We start from the raw sequence: 18036 nt of genomic DNA, 5'->3' as shown, positions 1-18036 counted from the left end.
GCATGAGTCTAATTCTAGCCATGCCTGTTGCTTACTCATGCAGAAGTGCCTTTATGCATGATTAACAGTAGTCTCATGCTACACCAAATGCTTCCTTAATATGCACCATATTCAGATCTCATATTCAGAGAAAAACCACATCACAAGACATTCCAGCTGTGACCTCTGCCACATAAGAGTTCCTAAACTGACACTTCTCCATGTATCAGTAAAATCAAAGGTCTGTCCATTCTTTACCATAAGATGATGTTCCCTCGACATTCATTAGAGAGCAAATCCTCTTCAGTTTAAAGCTCAATATCCATGACAACCAGAGAAGAGGGACAGGTTGAGAGGATAAACAGAATAAAAATCTAAGTTTCAGTAACACAAGGGATCAAATCAAAAGAAACATTAGCTGAGACCCTCAATATAGCACTTATTGAGTTGGCAATCGATATAAAGCTATGAATCAAACTATGAGGTATGACAAATGTACAGAAATGGAAACAGACAAGACAGTCAATATGGTGGGACATCCAAACTGTAAAGACAAGTGTTGGGTAATTTACAAGTTACCAAGCAACCTGAAGCACCATCCAACAATAGAAAACAAATTTGCCTCAACCATCCCTTTTGTTCCAAACCACACAAAGAGAACATCAGTTTGACACAATTGATGTCAAACCTGCACAATGTGTCTTTGAACACACGCATATTTGAATATACATGAACTTAATTTAGATTTGAGTGCTACAGCAGAGAGAAAAGTTTTGTGAAAAATGAAATAATTTTGGACTGTCTCACACAAAGTTATCGTATGACTTGGTAAACAGTGCACAAGCTTTATGAACTATTTTGCTTGCTTGCTTGTGCTTTTTTGGCTGGACTGCCCCTTGTAAGAGTATGCTTTTTCATGGAATACAGCAACAAGAATGTCTACTTTTGTGCTCCACAGAACAACATTCAGGTTTGGAATGACATGAGGGTGAGTATTTTATCACATCATTTTTGTTTTTGTTTTTTGCATTAACTATCCATTTAAAGAATATTGCATCATGGCACCATGGAAGATGGCGTAAAGAGGTGAAAATCAACTCCATCTGAGCTCACAAGGCCCAACAGCATGAGTCCCATTCACATAATAATGAACTGTTAAATCCAGCCTATTACAAAAGCACAGCTCATCAAAATGTAATCAGCCGTTCCGACACCTGCGAGAAGACAACATTTCTTCAAGGGGAGTTGTTAGCATGCGACGGTCGTCTACGAGCATGTGACAGCCGTCTATGAACCTGTCAAAAGAATGACAGGTTCCATTTCTCAAACCGCTGTTTTGACGCTTATGCCATTAGAAAAGGTCAAACACACAGATCAGCTATAGGTGATACCCAAATGTATACATCTATAAAATTGCAGAATATATAGAAAGTTAAACCTGTAACTCCACCCGAGTTGGACAAAATCCAGAAAGGATTTGTTGACCCAAAAATTTAAATGAATCCTCTTTCTATACCGATCTGAAACCATATTACTTTCTTCCTGTTATTCTCAGTCATTATTCACACTTATGGTGACTGGTGACTGAGGCTGTCCTTCTGTCAAACACAACTGCCTTTTTAAAATCAAATTCAGGAACCGAAATGGAATTTAGAAACATTCTCAATTCAATTCAGGATGGTGCACAACTCTGAACTCCAAAGGAGGTATTGTATGTAAGAGTGGCGTGAATTGGCAGTGTTTATTTCCGAACGTCAATAGAATTTCAGTTAAAGGAGATATAATACCTCCATTTGGAAAATTCACTGAAGCACATTAATCATGCTCGGCATCTCACTTGAAAGGCTTGTAGCTGCGTCTAAAAGTAGGACACACAATCACGATCGTAGCCCTGTGAAGCAGAAGATGTCTCGTATCACTGCTCTTCTTTGTTCCAATGGAAGACATTAAAAACAATATTAAAATATAAGTTTTTAATATATGATGTTCCCTTGTGCTCTTTTATCTTACTGATTTGAGTAGAAAAGAGTTGGAATATTAAATATTTCCCATTATGCTTTCCTATCATTAAATTAGAGATCCTATACACAGACTCAGAGCATATACAGGATGGCGAAACCAGTCTGTCTAGCTTTACATGTATGTCAAGAACAGTTGAAATGTCAGAACTGCACACCGTCACATTTGTCTCTGCCCTTTAAGTGAAGACATTTACATTTACATTTATGCATTTGGCAGATGCTTTTATCCAAAGTGACTTACAGAGCCCTTATTACAGGGACAATCCCCCTGGAGCAACCTGGAGTTAAGTGCCTTGCTCAAGGACACAATGGTGGTGACTGTGGGGTTCGAACCAGTGTCCTTCTGATTACCAGATTACCAGTTATGTGCTTAGATCACTACATCACCACCACTCCATTTTACATTATTCGCCAAGAAGTATGAGGTCAAGATTGTTAATGTAATTCTGTTTTTGCGTAGAGGCTCTAAGCTGAACATAGACTTGATGGTTTCCTCTACAAAACCTACAAAGCACTTGGAATAAATAAGGCCAGATTCTGTTGGATGACTGGAAATGGTATTTAATATCATGCATCATATCTAAATATGGTATTCTTGCAAGGCAGCACTGTATTGATCATCTCAAACATTTTATTTATATTTTTGCTTCTGCGCCAATATTTAATGCATTTAATTAATCTCAAACCGCTAAACAAATAGACTAGAATTTTGAGAATAGAATAGAATTTTGATCATTTTAACCTAAGCTGTACAATCTATTCTTGTGTTTTAAATTTGATTTCCTATTGACTTGCATATTTAGACCACGTCCTCAGTAATATTTTTCGGTTGAAACCTAATTTTTCCGTTTTTTAAACGTCATTGTTTTCCAAAGTATGCAGTTTTATAGAGCATTGACGAAAGTCTCCATTTTTGGTGAAGGAAAACGCTGTTCCAATGTAGAATGTAAACAGAAAAATCTAAAAAGTTTCCAACTGAAAATTGTGGACTTAGTCAGAAAGTTAATCTCTAACCAACGATGATGTCATTGTAATATTTACATTCTGAATTGTAATTGGTCTTCTTTCTTGCATACATTTTTTTTACATACTATTTTTGCTAACGAATATTTCAGCGCTGTAGGTCAACACAATGCACGTGAATGGTGATCAGACCTTTGGAGCTCAGAAGAAAGAAAGTCATACACATCTGGAGTGAGCAAATGATGAAAGAATTTTCATTTTTGGGTGAACTATCCCTTTAAGACTCCATCAAATATCGTAAAATGTTGTCGTAAAAGTATGACTTTAGCTTTCAAAGACAAATTAGTAACCATTTGTTCCTTAGGAGATTGTTGAGAAGGTTGTTTGTCACTTGAATTAGTTTGTTTGAACTGACTTTGAGTGTCCTGTGGTTTATTGCATTTGGTCATTGAACATTTAATTCAACTGTACAGTATTTCACAGTAAAAAAAACGATTTGCCACCACAGACTGATCGCTGGACCTTGCCATGCAGCCACCCCTGTGAAAAACTCCTGGCTCTGCCCCTGCATTGTAACTGACCCAGTGATTCGAAAGACTTCACCATCCATTGATTTTCCATACTTAGAGGTATGGCTTCATTTTGAGCAATTCACTAGGAACCATCTGGTCACATATGACCATCTGGTCACATATGACCTTAAAAACCCCCGGGATATTCCTCACACATCCCCACAGGCTTATCTTCATTAAAACCCTGATCTTGGGATCAAGCAGACTCCCTCGAGCAGTTGTAGCCTGCTCTTAACTGAGAAATGTTTTCATCAGAGAGCCTGAAAACAGCATGGTCCTTTGTGTTTCATTGGAGATATTGTATCTGTAAACAAAATCTTTCATGATGTTGCAGTTTTCTTGTTATGTTTGCAGGCAGATTCACGGGAGGAGAATTGGTCCTAAATCAGTGGAAAATGGAAATAACCCAGGGCCATTTGTGCTATGAACTTTCTCTTCTCCTTGGTTATCAGAAATAAAAGTGAGGTAGAAAGGTGAAATAGAGAATAGTTATGTGTTATGATTTTATGTTGGTTGATTCTTTACTATTTATTCTTCTTTTTGCTTTTTTATATGTAAGACATTTATATGTATCAAAAAACTTTAATAAAGGAATGAAAAAAGATGTCAACACTTTGAGTGTACCAAAGGAATTATTCTTAAGAGAATAAGAATTCATATCCATATTTTAAGCTTTAATGAATAAAACCAGAAACACAACAAAAAATCTTCATTAGAGGTAGACTGCTTTATCGTTTTACTGATAATCGAGTGTTTTAAATTGAAGGGGATGCAAAGAAAAAGTGTGGCAATATGGAAACGTCTCCTATCAGCATATACTGTACATCGTGTCTCCAACTTTATATCCTGTGATTAATAATAAACGTCATCTGGTGAAATATTCTGTATATACAAAACCCTTCATCTGGTAAATATATAGGCTATAAAAAGCTTAATTTTGTTAATACTCGAAGTCTCCATCACTTCAAAATAAGAGTCCCTGGTGTTTCTTACGTTTCTGAATTTTTTCCACATTTTTCTGGTTATTATTGGGATATACATCTGGGATTTTTTTATACCCGTAATAGTAAGGACAGACTAAGAAAATTCTTTAACATTCTATAAATCGATTTTCAAAACTACTGGCTAATTAATCGGTTATCTCCTTTCCACCACCTATAGGTCCAGTATAGGTCGCCCTCTAGTCTACATCTAAAATGTATATCTGTATCAACAAATCTGTATAAAAATTTTGATATAAAAATGTGTCAACTTTATGCTCTAAGATATTAACTTTGCATATTATCAAGGATTTTAGGAGCAAAAAAACCGCATACTTTACAATTATAAGTAAGCCATTTGTAGTTCTAAACACTGTGGCGTTATAAAAACACTGGCTTTAAGTATTTATTTATTTATTTATTTGTTTTGGTGTATGGGAATAAACATAAATATACATAGTAATTGTAAATAATATATTAAGATAGGATTAAGATTATATAATTATGAAGCCAGTTTGATGATTATTAACTAGAGGTGGAGAAGGGGTACGATTAAATAAATGTATGCTTCTTACTACTCCTTTTCGGACATGTATAAGTTAATATTTTTTGTTTCTTGCTTATTATTTTTACATGTTCTAAATAAAGTTTTTCATTCATTCATTCATTCATTCATTCATTCATTCATTCAAGTAATGGCTTGAGTTTGGGCTGGAAATATGTGTTTGTTGTTGTATTTGTTCAATCCAGGTTGGTGATGCTAGTGCTGCAGAAATTACACACTTCATCTTTAATTTTAATCGTAACAACCTTGTGGAGCACAAAAGACTAATCTCATTGTACCTGTGCAATGACAGAGTATGACTTGACTCAAACTTCTAAGACTTATTCCCAAATGGCTTCAAGCCAGCATGAAATGACAACACAACATGACACAGTATGAGCAATAATGTTCATACAAGCAGGTGCTTACACATACATCACTGGATGTAACTGATTCTGTTTTACCCCGTGTTTTGCCCCATGACAAGCAGAAGCAGAGCAGATATGATACCGTTACCGAAGAACAAGCCATGAAATGTGCTGTTTTATCAAAAGACCACATGTCATTTTTAAGAAAAAAAGGATAAAAGTCTGCCCTCAGAAAATGTTGCTATTTTGGGTAAATGCCATAGATTACACACATTCAACTGACATAACCCAAAGGTTGCAACGTAATGAAACTCTGAAAATTACTAGTATAAAAAATGCATTTCAATTTCTGAAGAATTATTTAGAAACTTCACAATTATATAATCGTCACATTAGTATCAGAGTGTTGACTGTATAGTGTAGCAGTGCTCAGGAGATTCAAAGCAATCATCTATACCAGGGGGGATTACAGCTTTAAAACAAATGTTTGTGTTCCATTCAGGAAGGGATAAAGCCTAGTGTACTAATCTGATGAAGTGGAGGTAGTTTGTACGAAGCCATCCATTAAAGCCACTAGCTACATTCATTTATGTAGACTGCTAACTTTCTCTCCGGTATGACCCTATGAGAAGGCTGAACATGTTAGTATTACACGCCTAGAATGCAACATGTCACTGTAATGTGCACAGCTCACATGCAAAGAATGAGCAGCATTAGTCATCACAAAAGTACAGAACATAACGTCTAACAGATGATTTCAATGGTAACAGTTTGACATACGGAGCCGTCCACAAGCCCACTAAAGTCATGTGCACCCTCAGGAGTGTGTTATATCATAATCTCTGACTGATGTGATGTTTCTGTACACGTAAAATCAGTGTTGCACAACATGTCATGAACAAATGTATTAATTGGCAGTCTTTTGAAAGGTCTGTTATGCATAATGTCTTAACACAGGCAGACAGAAATTAATTTGGACTTTAAAGGAGAAGTGTGTCATTTTTTTCCAATGTTAAAATATGTTCTCTTTCCCCAGCTTAATATGAAAACACATGGGCAATGGCTCACCCAATTATGTGAGTTTGGGGCGGGGCTATCATATTTGTTGAACCATTGGCAGATGTATTTGGGAAACCGGTGTTGTTCTTCGTTATTTGCAATTCTATTTGGTGCCGTAAGTGGTCCAGAAATTACAAACTTCACCTTTAAAGAAAGAAGTCAAAATATCTTGCATGTCTCATTCAATTCACAGCTCTCAATCACTTCTATATTAGACCATGCTAGCACTATTGATTCATTTTTCTACATTCCTTTTGTAAGGAAAAACAATTATAGATAAAAGCAATGCTGTACCTTGGAACAGCATGCAAATAGGTAGAAGATGTGTTTAAAATATTTTCAGTGCCACCAACTTCAAGCACCTGCAATTTTTTAAAACTTAAGAGTCTATAAATATCTAATGTCTAATCTAAAAATATTGCAATGATACAACACATATCCTCCAATGTGAAAATCGAAGGAATAAACCAAACATGAATCCTGAACAAAGTGACTTGTTCAGTGTTACCAGTCTCAAAGGGATAATCTGTTTTAAGGTAATGCAAAGCAAAAAAACAAATACAAAATCATGCCAACTCTCTGGCTGATGATATAAAGCAGTAAACAGACCTGATGACAAAGAAAACACACCCTGCTCTAGATATGCAGTTACGAGGATCAGCTTGAAGAATTGATGACTGTTGGCTCATTTTCACATGGAGAGGTGTAACAAACTTTTGGCAGCATATAGCAATGCATAGAATAGCCAAAGCTCTAAAAGCTTTAATAGCCAGGACCCTATTTGTTCGACATATTATCAGTGATCTCTGTAAAATATCTGAACATCAAAATGAACATCTAGCCTGCTTATTTCCACGCATCAACATTGTTTAGTTTTTGATTTTGGTTCTCTAATTTAAAGTTAAAACCTGAAACGTGTGTTTGGTAACATGTTTTTGTATTATTGAATGCCAGCCGACTTCCATAAAATGTATCATCTAGCAACAAATTCATCCTATATTCTATCATTAATAGTAAAATGTGTTGCAGGTGTGCAGAATCAATTTGACAAATTCGAAACTGAAAAAGAATAAACAATAATAAATGCATACCAATTCAAAAAGCATTACATTTAAGATTAGCTTATACATACTATACCATCACAGGGTGGGATTATTATTATTTTTTTCTACTTGCCTGATCATAAAATACAGTGCAGAATAACCTTACTTGTTGTTTGAGTAAACATTAATTTCATAGACTAGACTAGATTCACAAATTTGACTTATTTCAATGTGCTCAAAATGTATGTAACTTAGACAAGACATAACTATAATTAATTCCAGAAAGTATTCTTGTTTGTTGAATGCAAGCTTGCTTTTCACAAATGCATTCATTGATTGTTGATCTAACAAGTTCCTTGATGTTGTAGTTTGCGAGATTTACGCACACTCGTCTATTAATCCGAATCCCCTTGACGAGCGCTGTCCGTGGTGCTTAAATACATTTCCACGTTCAGTAGCCTCATATTCGCTCGCAACAACAGGCAAGAACACAGCCCTGATATTTCTCTCTGCAAAGTTCATCGAACACAGAAGCACAAATCTAGCGCGCAAACAAATAAAAACTACAAGCAAAGTGCGCTCTGCGTCTTTAACAGTTTAATCCGACAACAACAATCCCCTCCGCGTTTGAAATGACTTCGGTGATCTTTCTTTACCTTTGAGGACATTTGCAACAGTTTTTAAAGATTGCACACAATTTTATGAAGGAAAACCTGTGAGACATATGCTTCAGAATCTCTTGTAAAAGCTATGAAAACAAAAGCAAAATACCAACCGTGCACTCGATCAACCACGTTGGAGATGTCACTATCGCCTTCAACACTGATTTAGGTCGCTTAGTCCGTGTCCACACAGCGAATGAGTGAAAGAACCTCATCAAAGATGGCGAGCCCCTTTGACGTCATAATCACCCTCAACACTATAGGGCGTGACCATACACCTCTTGATTGAGTGAGTAAGTGAGTGAGTGAGTAAAATATACCCGCCCTTTTCAAAGATGACGAGCCTCCCTGACGTCATAATGATCCTCAACACTAGGGCTTATTTGGGGATTTGTATTTGCACTCAGTGATCCCAGCTACAGCATACAAGTGAAACTCGAAAAATTAGAATATCGTGCAAAAGTTCATTAATTTCAGTAATTCAACTTAAAAGGTGAAACTAATATATTATATAGACTCATTACAAGCAAAGTAAGATATTTCAAGCCTTTATTTGATATCATTTTTATATTGAGATGTATGGACACTGTAGGTCAGGGCTTTTCAGCTACTTTCTTGGGGGGAATAGATGAAAACTTTCAGGGGGGGTCAATTTTTTTTTTAAATATTCATCTTAGCTAGCACTTTCATTGCAAGTAACATGCTACTTAAAAATAGTCACAGGGTATACTGTGTATTGAATTATATTTTGTTAACGTCTGGCCATAAATTCCTTCATAAAATCTGGCTGAAAAATAAACAGGACTTGTACTCTTAACTAACAAATAATTCTTGATCAACTTTACTTTGGGGGGGAAAAAAACTTGAAAAAAGAGCATTTTAAATTGTAATTTTTTTAGGGCTATTGTTTATGAAAACTGAGGTGGAACATTTTAGATCTGCTAAAGCCCTCTCACAATATCAACCTACTTATGAAACCAATGGTCAAATAGAAATGTCATGTTTACATAAGAATGCATTTAAATTAAATATAAATATGCATATAAATTAAATTGTGGATGAACCCACACACCCCTCAGATAAACTCTTCACCATCCTGCCGACTGGCAAAAGGTACCGAAGCATTAGGGCCCTCACGGCCAGACTGTGTAACAGCTTCTTCCCCCAAGCCATCAGATTCCTCAATACTCAGAGACTGGACTGACACACACACACACACACACACACACACACACACACACACACACACACACACACACACACACACACACACACACACACACACAATATGTGTGTGGTCTACCTATCATTATGAGGACTTTCCATAGACATAATGACTTTTATACTGTACAAACTATAGATTCTATCCTCTAAACCTAACACAACCCCTAAACCTAACCCTCACAGAAAACCTTCTGCATTTTTACATTTTCAATAAAACATTGTTTAGTATGATTTTTAAGCGATTTGAATTATGGGGACACTAGAAATGTCCTCATAAGTCACATTTATAGCATAATACCCTTGTAATTACTAATTTGTAACTTACAAAATTGTCCTCGTAAATCACAAAAACACGCACACACACACACACACACACACACACACACACACACACACACACACACACACACACACACACACACACACACACACACACACACGTGTCCTGAGTTGCACTTTAATTTTGTCACTTTATACCTGGCTGCTACCTCAATTAATGAACACTATCTCATAGTATGTTATGTTTACATTTGGCATTTTTAGAAACTGTCATCTTTTTGCACTTCTGTGTACTGGTCGGCACTGCACTGTCTCTTACTGTGCCTATTGTCCTGTTCATTTTTAGTAATTTATTGTACTGTCCTGCACATTTTGCACACACTTTATATAGGTATGTTATTTAGTCTGTGTAGTCTCATGTGGTTCTGTGTTTGTCCTATGTTGTTTTATGTAGCATCATGGTCCTGGTGTAACATTGTCTCATTTCACTGTGTACTGTACTAACTGTATATGGTTGAACGACAATACAAATTGGTGAGCTCATCAATTGATGCCTTGTTTTTATTTCCAAAATCTTTTAAAGAGAGAGAGAGAAAACATATTACGTGTTTGTTTTCTTGCCCCAAGCAGCTTCAACCCCTGATCTTCTAATAGAAGCAAGATCAGATAAAAGCACTTTAGCTACAGAGACTGACTCTCAGATAAGGGGAATGGATCAATAGCGCTTATTTTATTGTTTAATGGCTTTTGGACTTACATTATATAGGTTATTCTTCATTGTTATGTCTGACATTTGTATCTACAGCATTTTTGTGTGTGAGAGAATGTGGTAGACAAGGTTACACAAAGGAGAGTTTGATGAACAGAGAAAAAGAGAGACACCGTAGCAATAGACAACATATTATAACAAAGTGCTTTACTGCATTAAGACATATCAAGACATAAAATCTGGGTACAGAATTCAGACAGATGAAGGTCAAGACAACTCCCCAGATATAAAATACTGTCCAGTGAAGAGGCAAAAAGCTATTAGAGTGAAAAGAGCAACCTTCTTAAAGGAATACTCCAGATTCAATACAAGTTAAGCCCTGCTCATCTGCATGAATGTGTCTTTGGCATGCTGCATGGAGGCATGAGGACTGCAGATGTGGCCAGGGCAATAAATTGCAATGTCCATATTGTGAGACAAAATGAGATGTTAGGCAGAATGTTAGCCTCAGTCACTGTTCACATTCAATATAATAACAAAAAAAATGCAATGAAAGTGAATGGTGACTGAGGCTAACATTCTTGCAATCCAGGAAAGAAAGTAAGTCAGACTGGTTTAGAACAACATAAGGGTGAGTGAAAGATGACAGAATATTCATTCAATATTCAAGTATAATTTTTATAATGGGATGTGGTTTACATACCAAATCAGCTCCTTTTTGTTAGCACCAGCAGTGCAATTGCTAATTAATCCTGAATTCTTTGACACAAGCACACGTTTACACGACCCACACTGTTCCGGTTAAAGCTAATTTATTTTAGCCAAATTTCCTTAAAATGTTCCTGTCAATTAGCACTGCCAGAACCCACCCTCACAACATGTCAAAAAGAGCCCCCAACCTATGAGGCTCATTGTAAATAGGTGGGAAATCTGTCATTAACCTCGTCAATTGCCTACCATCGATGATTGCATGCTGAACTGTGAATACACAGCTAAAACAATATCCCTTCTTTGTGTAGGCTTAATCACACTGCTGCAGATGTAGATAATTATACAGAAGAAAATGAATCTGAAATAGCAAATAGATGTACATTTAAAGAGAACGACCTCTCTAAATACAATATAGCATGCACCTTCATATTCATCTAATATCTCACATACTACAACAGCATAGGACATGTGCTATTGCAATAACAAATCACAGTGTTTTTAGGAAGTTAATGATCCCTCACAAGTACCTGAAGAGGTCAAATAAGATCAACTAGCATTATACGCAGACTATCCATCCATCCATCCATATTCTATAGACGCTTGACCATGATACAATTAAGCAATTGAGGGCATTGTTAGGCACAATATTCACAATACATCACAGCCCAGAGTGCCTTACTGTTATTATTTATAAAATGATAACTAGATATATAAGATATAAAGTACACAATAAATGTTATTTATTGATTAAGTAAATTATGCCTCATTCTTCTGCCAGTATAGTCCCTGACATGTGAACTATAGTTGGCCTCTAAGGATGCTGTGCAGTGATGTCCACAGTATTTAGTTAAACAGGTGCATATTTTAGCATGACTGGAATGCTGTATTGACCTATCAGCATTCAGAACCTAAATTATGTTTTTAATAAATAGATTTTAATGACTGTCACAAAAATTACAGTGTTGTACACTAAAATTCAACTTAATAATGAAACTTGTTTTACCTTCTTAACCTTAATCTCACTCTCATTCTCGACATATTCCTCACCCTTATTTGCAGTACACCCTTGCAGTACACCTTTTTCCTGCCCCATCCTTTAAGGCTTTGTGCTTATTAAACAAACCTGGTGTGTGTTTCATATTGTAGTCAACTCATTATTTGCCCATTATCTGCCCAGATTCTGTCTGAAGAGCAACTATATTTACAACTACTGCAAAACAGCCACCTGAATTATCCTCACATCCCGTTTCAGAGTATGGAATAACATATAGAGTTCCAGCTGACTCTAGTGCATCTTCTTTCACTTAAATATGCTGAGTAAGAGTCCAAGAACAACAATGTGCAGGTGTTCTGAATTTCAGTTTGCCCATTTAACATTAATGAAAGATAAACTGGATTTTTGTTCTAGTGGAGGTAAGTGGTGCTTACCCATGCAAAACTCAAAGCCAAAATCAGTCACTGGTGGGTGCCAGGGGGTAACTATGCAGTAGCTAAGTGGTTTGTAGCACAAATATATGTGGTTGCTGTTGTGGTGGGGTGGGTTACTGTGGAGTATTTTTAAAGGTTTAGTGGACAAAAAAAAAATAATAAAAAATTTTAAATAATATATATATATATATATATATACATACTGGTGGCCAAAAGTTTGGAATAATGTAGAGATTTTGCTGTTTCAGAAGGAAATTGGAACTTTAATTCATGAAAGTGGCATTCAGCTGATCACAAAGTAGGCTATATTCAGGACATTACTGATGTAAAAACAGCACCATCACTATTTGAAAAAAGTATCAAATCTAGACAGGCCCCATTTCCTGCAGCCATCACTGCAACACCTTATCCTTGAGTAATCATGCTAAATTGTTACTAGAAAATCACTTGCATTATATCAAACAGTTGAAAGCTTTTTGGTTCATTAAATCAAGCTTAACATTGTCTTTGTGTTTGTTTTTGAGCTGCCACAGTATGCAATAGACTGGCATGTCTTAAGGTCAATATTAAGTCTGAAAAGAGCAATAAAGAAACGGCTCTCTCTAGAAACTCATCAGTCAATAATTACAATGCTTGAAACTGCCAAAAAAACTGAAGATTTCATACAAAGGTGTACACTAGTCTTCAAAGATAAAGGACAACTGGCTCTAACAAGGACAGAAAGAGATGTGGAAGGCCAGATGTACAACTAAACAAGAGGATAAGTACATCAGAGACTATAGTTTGAGAAATAGATGCTTCACGTGTCCTCAGCTGACAGCTTCATTGAATTCTACCCGCTCAACACCAGTTTCATGTACAACAGTAAAGAGAAGACTCAGGGGTGCCTTATGGGAAGAATTGCAAAGAAAAAGTCACTTTTACAAATAGAAAAGGTTAGATTGGGCAAATAAACACAGACATTGGACAACAGATAATTGGAAAAGAGTGTTATGGATCTTAACCCCATTGAGCTTTTGTGTGATCAGCTAGACTGTAAGGTGTGTGAGAAGTACCCGACAAGACAGCCACATCTATGGCAAGTGCTACAGGAAGTGTGGGGTGAAATGTCACCTGACTATCTGGACAAACTGACAGCTGGAATGCGGAGGATCTACAAAGCTGTCATTGCTGCACGTGGAGGATTTTTTGATGAGAAACAAAGTACGGTCATAAAAAATACATTTGCGCATGGAAGTACTTTCTTACGTGACAGATCGGAATCTGCTTTTGCTAGTTCAAACAAAATTATGCACCAAGCCTCTCAAAAACATCACTTCAGAACTACTAGTATCACAGCTTGGGCTGTTTCTGACAAGTTATTTGAGAAACAAGGATGTGTGTGAGGAGAGAGAGAGAGAGAGAGAGAGAGAGAGAGAGAGAGAGAGAGAGAGAGCTGGAGCGTGCATCACATGTCTCTCCCAAGCAGAGATGCTGTACTGTGTTAGACAGCTATCTGAAGATAATATAATTTTTTGTGAAATTCAACCTATTTTCTCAGTGGAAAAATAGCCATCCAAGCGGGGGTATTCCTCCCTTTTTCAAGGTAGCTGGTGCACTAGAGTCATTCACTATAGAAACCGCAATCTTCTCTGCCATTATGAACAGTACGTCCTCTCCAATGTGGAAAGTCTGGTAAGAGGTAAGCACCTTGAGTTTGTGTTGTTTGTGTATTACACTGTTGTATAATACAGAATAACTTTTCCATCTTATCTTAACTACAGACAGGAAAAGAGTATTACAGAAGCATCCTAACTTGCAAAAAACCTTAAGAAACTGTTCAAACTATAGGACAAACCCACTGGTGTCCTAACTGAAAACTTATTTGAAAACCAACGGTAACAGTCACATTACAATACTGTGTATCATAACTATAGCACTGTCAGAGAACGCCATTACATTTATTAGTGATACAAAACAAACAGCAGCGATGTTTGATGGTGGAAACACTTTTGGAAGACTCAGATGTACTGCGCTATGACAATAAAGCACTAATAAATAATTACAGACTCCCACGAAAATGCAGTTATCAAACTTTTATTTCTGCAGCATTGAAATTAAAAGCACTTTGATTTTGTTTCTCTAATTATATCTGGGCTACTCAACTTTGGAAAGTTCAGGGGCCACAAAGCCGGACCCCTAAAGTCTTGAGAGCCACCCTTTTAATTTTAGTAATTGTTATATATAAGATGTATTTATTAATTTTATAGTAAGAATTTAGTAGTGAGAGTTAATTTTTTTTAAGTGTAACTTGGGAAGGGGTGGGGTGTAACATTTACATTTTATCATGTTTAGTTAATTTTTTTTCAAAGAGGCACTTTCTACTACATTCATTGCATTATGAGAAACAGACATGATCAGTTCTTACAAAAATGAACCATGGTTTACTATAGTAATATTATAGTTACCATGACTATAGTAATTTTTTTTATTTATTTTTTTTGGCAGAAATCATGGTTTTGATACTATTAACATTGAGCTTACTACTAACTTCCCTAAGGGGAAAAAAACACAGTCCTGTGTTACAAACCAGGGCAATGAATCAGAGGATGAGCTGGGCTGGAGCGGGAAGACTCACGGGCCACTTGGTCCCAAGCCAAGTGGGCAGAGACCAGCCGGGGAACTGGAATGAGGCCTCCAAACAAGGAACAGCAGGAACAACTGGACTCCTTAAACAGGACCACTTCATGAATCATTCCACAAGACATTCGGCAACAAACTAGCACAGGACGGAGAACACAGGGAGGTTAAATAGGCAAGGACATGAGGAGGGTAACGAGGGAAGGCATGTGAAACTTGTTACCAGGTAACAAGAGAGCAGGGCCTGGATGCGAGACAGGAGAGCACATGGCAAACAAACCTGACAGAAGCCATGTGCTCACATCAAACACGATGACAAGACAGTAGAGCACATGGCAATGAAACCATCATTGGCCATCTGCTCAAACAAAAAAAAAACAGACAAGACAGGAGCACATGGCAAGGGACCTGAACCCAAAACCATGTGCTCACAAAGACGAGACATGAAGCATGAGTGTCCGGATCCCAACCCAGAAACTAAATTGAACAAGACCGAAGAGTCAGGATCCAGGCAACAGAAGAGTGCCCGGTATGGAAATAACACCCTAAACCGTGTGGTTACACAGAGAAAAGAACATAGGTATCAGGATCCTGTCACCACAATAAACATAACTAAAAAAATGGCATGATCCTTACAGTAATATTGCATTGATTTAATAAACATGGCTTTACTATAGTAATATTGTATTAACAGCTCATGAATAATCAATGGCGTGACGTCTCAACGCCATTATTGCAGGATAAACTATTAATTTTTCTGTTATAACTGTGATCGTGATGATCATGCATATGGTGAGCTATTCAAACGGGTTTGACACAGATTCGCACAGTGATTAAGGGGGCTTTCACACTAGCACTTTTGGTGCACACCCCGGTTCGAATGACGTCAGAGTTCGGTTCGTTTGGATGATGTGAACGCTGTCTTCCGAACTCGGGTGCGCACCTGCGAACCGTACTCGGGTCCGCTTAAAAAGGTGGTCTGGGGTACGGTTCATGTGAACTCCAGTACGGTTCGCTGCTGATATGAACGCAATCGAACCAAACCGCGGAAGTGAACCGCTATTGATGACGTATAATGTGGTCGTCAGTCTCACACGCGTCACTTTCAAAATGAGCGGAAAGAGTTTACTTTCGTGCGTGCGTGTGTGTGTGTGTATACACTTACCTTGACGAAAAGTGGGATTGACGCACACGCACTGCAAGCAGAGAGATGATTTCTGCTTGCCTTCGCAAAAATTGTCTTCGGCGGACAGCCCGCTGTCTTTGAACGATTTCAGTATTTTTGCGGCAGACAGACGCAAGTGTGTTTCTGTATCTTGATGTTGAAAACAAAACCAAAGGTTAAAAAAAAGAAGAACAAATGTGAACCGAGCAAGTCTATTCATTGAATTTTGACGCCTTTTCATTTCGCGCTTATCAAGCAGCACGATTACGCACCAGCTGCAGCTTGATGACGCAAGCGTACCGCGGTTCGGATACAAATATATAATGTGAACACAGTCCATCGGGGGCAGGGGGGAGGGGGGAGCAATCGAACTCGGGTTCGGAACAGGCAATCGAACCAAGTGTGAAAGCCCCCTAAGACTCTCGCATGCATGTGCATGTTTGAATGACAGAGGCAGCGTCTATACTGACCACTGCTATAATGTAATTATATCAGCTATACTAAAATATTCTTTGTTTTTTAATTAATTGGTTACATTCTTGGCAGTGTTTTTCACAATCTATCTCTTCTGCGATTCAGGGATACAGAAAAAGACAGTACATTTTCAAGAAAATGTCAAACCACAAATCATAAACATTTGATATTGAAAAATATATTTTTGATGATGTCAACATAACGCGGGAGGCAAAAAAAAAATGTCTCGAGGGCCGCATCAAAGACTTTCTAGCAAGTCACTGTCCGCCATCTTTGAAACGCACTTAAGAGGCTATTTCCAGTCATGCCAGAGCAACTCTTATTTTTAAATCAAGTTACGATTTGCTTCTGTTATATGAATTTGTGAAAAATCCTAACTTGACTGATCAGATCTTAACTTTCTAGGCTATAATACGCCCTCACATCGCAAGGACAAGCGATGCGTGAACCGAACGTATTTTTTTCACCGTCCATATTGCGCATGCTTAGCTAAATGCCCCCTGAGCAAATAAACTTCACACTTCACCAGGCTTGCAATTGATTTCAGTCCGTCAAACAGCAGCTAAACTCACTCACTCCCCATTGCACTGTCCATCCTGACCCTAATACACTCAGATTAGATCCACGTGCTAATCTTTAAATACATAACCAGATTGTTTTTCACAAATGTGCTCTTTCAATCAAAAAAAAAATTCTCCAGGTAAAATAATAAATTACAACCCATTGCCCCCTACTGGCCAATTTGATTGTTGAAAACATGCCTGTGTACATGGACTTACATGTATATTAAAATGACAGGATCACCTTCACTCTAATTGAAGTGTTACCTTGAAATATGAGACCATTCATATTTTGTCCTATGTTCAGTGGGGGCTGGTGATTTCAAGTCACTGTAGAAGCGTAAAGGAAAACGGCCCATAGAGCAGGTGGTGCTCTCAGTAAGGGGTGTGTATAGCTGTATCCCAAATGGCAATACACTAAGGTGATGACGGTGCATCTGAATGACTGACTACGAAAGATTATTTTTACCCAATGTCAAGAATAGGTATTTATGAGTTTTTGTGGTTCTTCTTTACCCATCTTTCGGATTTGCTCAAGGGATAAAAATTTAACAGTATAGGAAATACAAATTCTTCAGAAATAAAAGAAAGCTCTGAATGGAAAGCGAGTAAAGACTATTGCGCTGAGACATTTCATTTGTTTCTTCCCAGCCGTCCATCCTATTCAGCTCTGAAA

At 37.3% G+C, this 18036-nt stretch overlaps 1 protein-coding gene across 2 annotated transcripts in view; it reads right to left on the bottom strand.

Annotated features, from left to right (window-relative positions):
• The window catches only part of snap25b (synaptosome associated protein 25b), a 47996-nt gene extending 39575 nt beyond the window's left edge, over positions 1-8421 (bottom strand). For both annotated transcript variants that reach the window (XM_052145594.1, XM_052145593.1), the window contains exon 1: positions 8305-8421. The gene's annotated coding sequence lies outside the window, so the exon portion shown is untranslated. The remainder of the gene's footprint in view (positions 1-8304) is intronic.
• Between the last annotated feature and the right edge of the window lie 9615 nt (positions 8422-18036).

Source organism: Xyrauchen texanus, chromosome 16 (assembly GCF_025860055.1).
Source record: "Xyrauchen texanus isolate HMW12.3.18 chromosome 16, RBS_HiC_50CHRs, whole genome shotgun sequence".
NCBI lineage: Eukaryota > Metazoa > Chordata > Actinopteri > Cypriniformes > Catostomidae > Xyrauchen > Xyrauchen texanus.
This window is presented reverse-complemented; position numbering and strand designations above follow the sequence as displayed.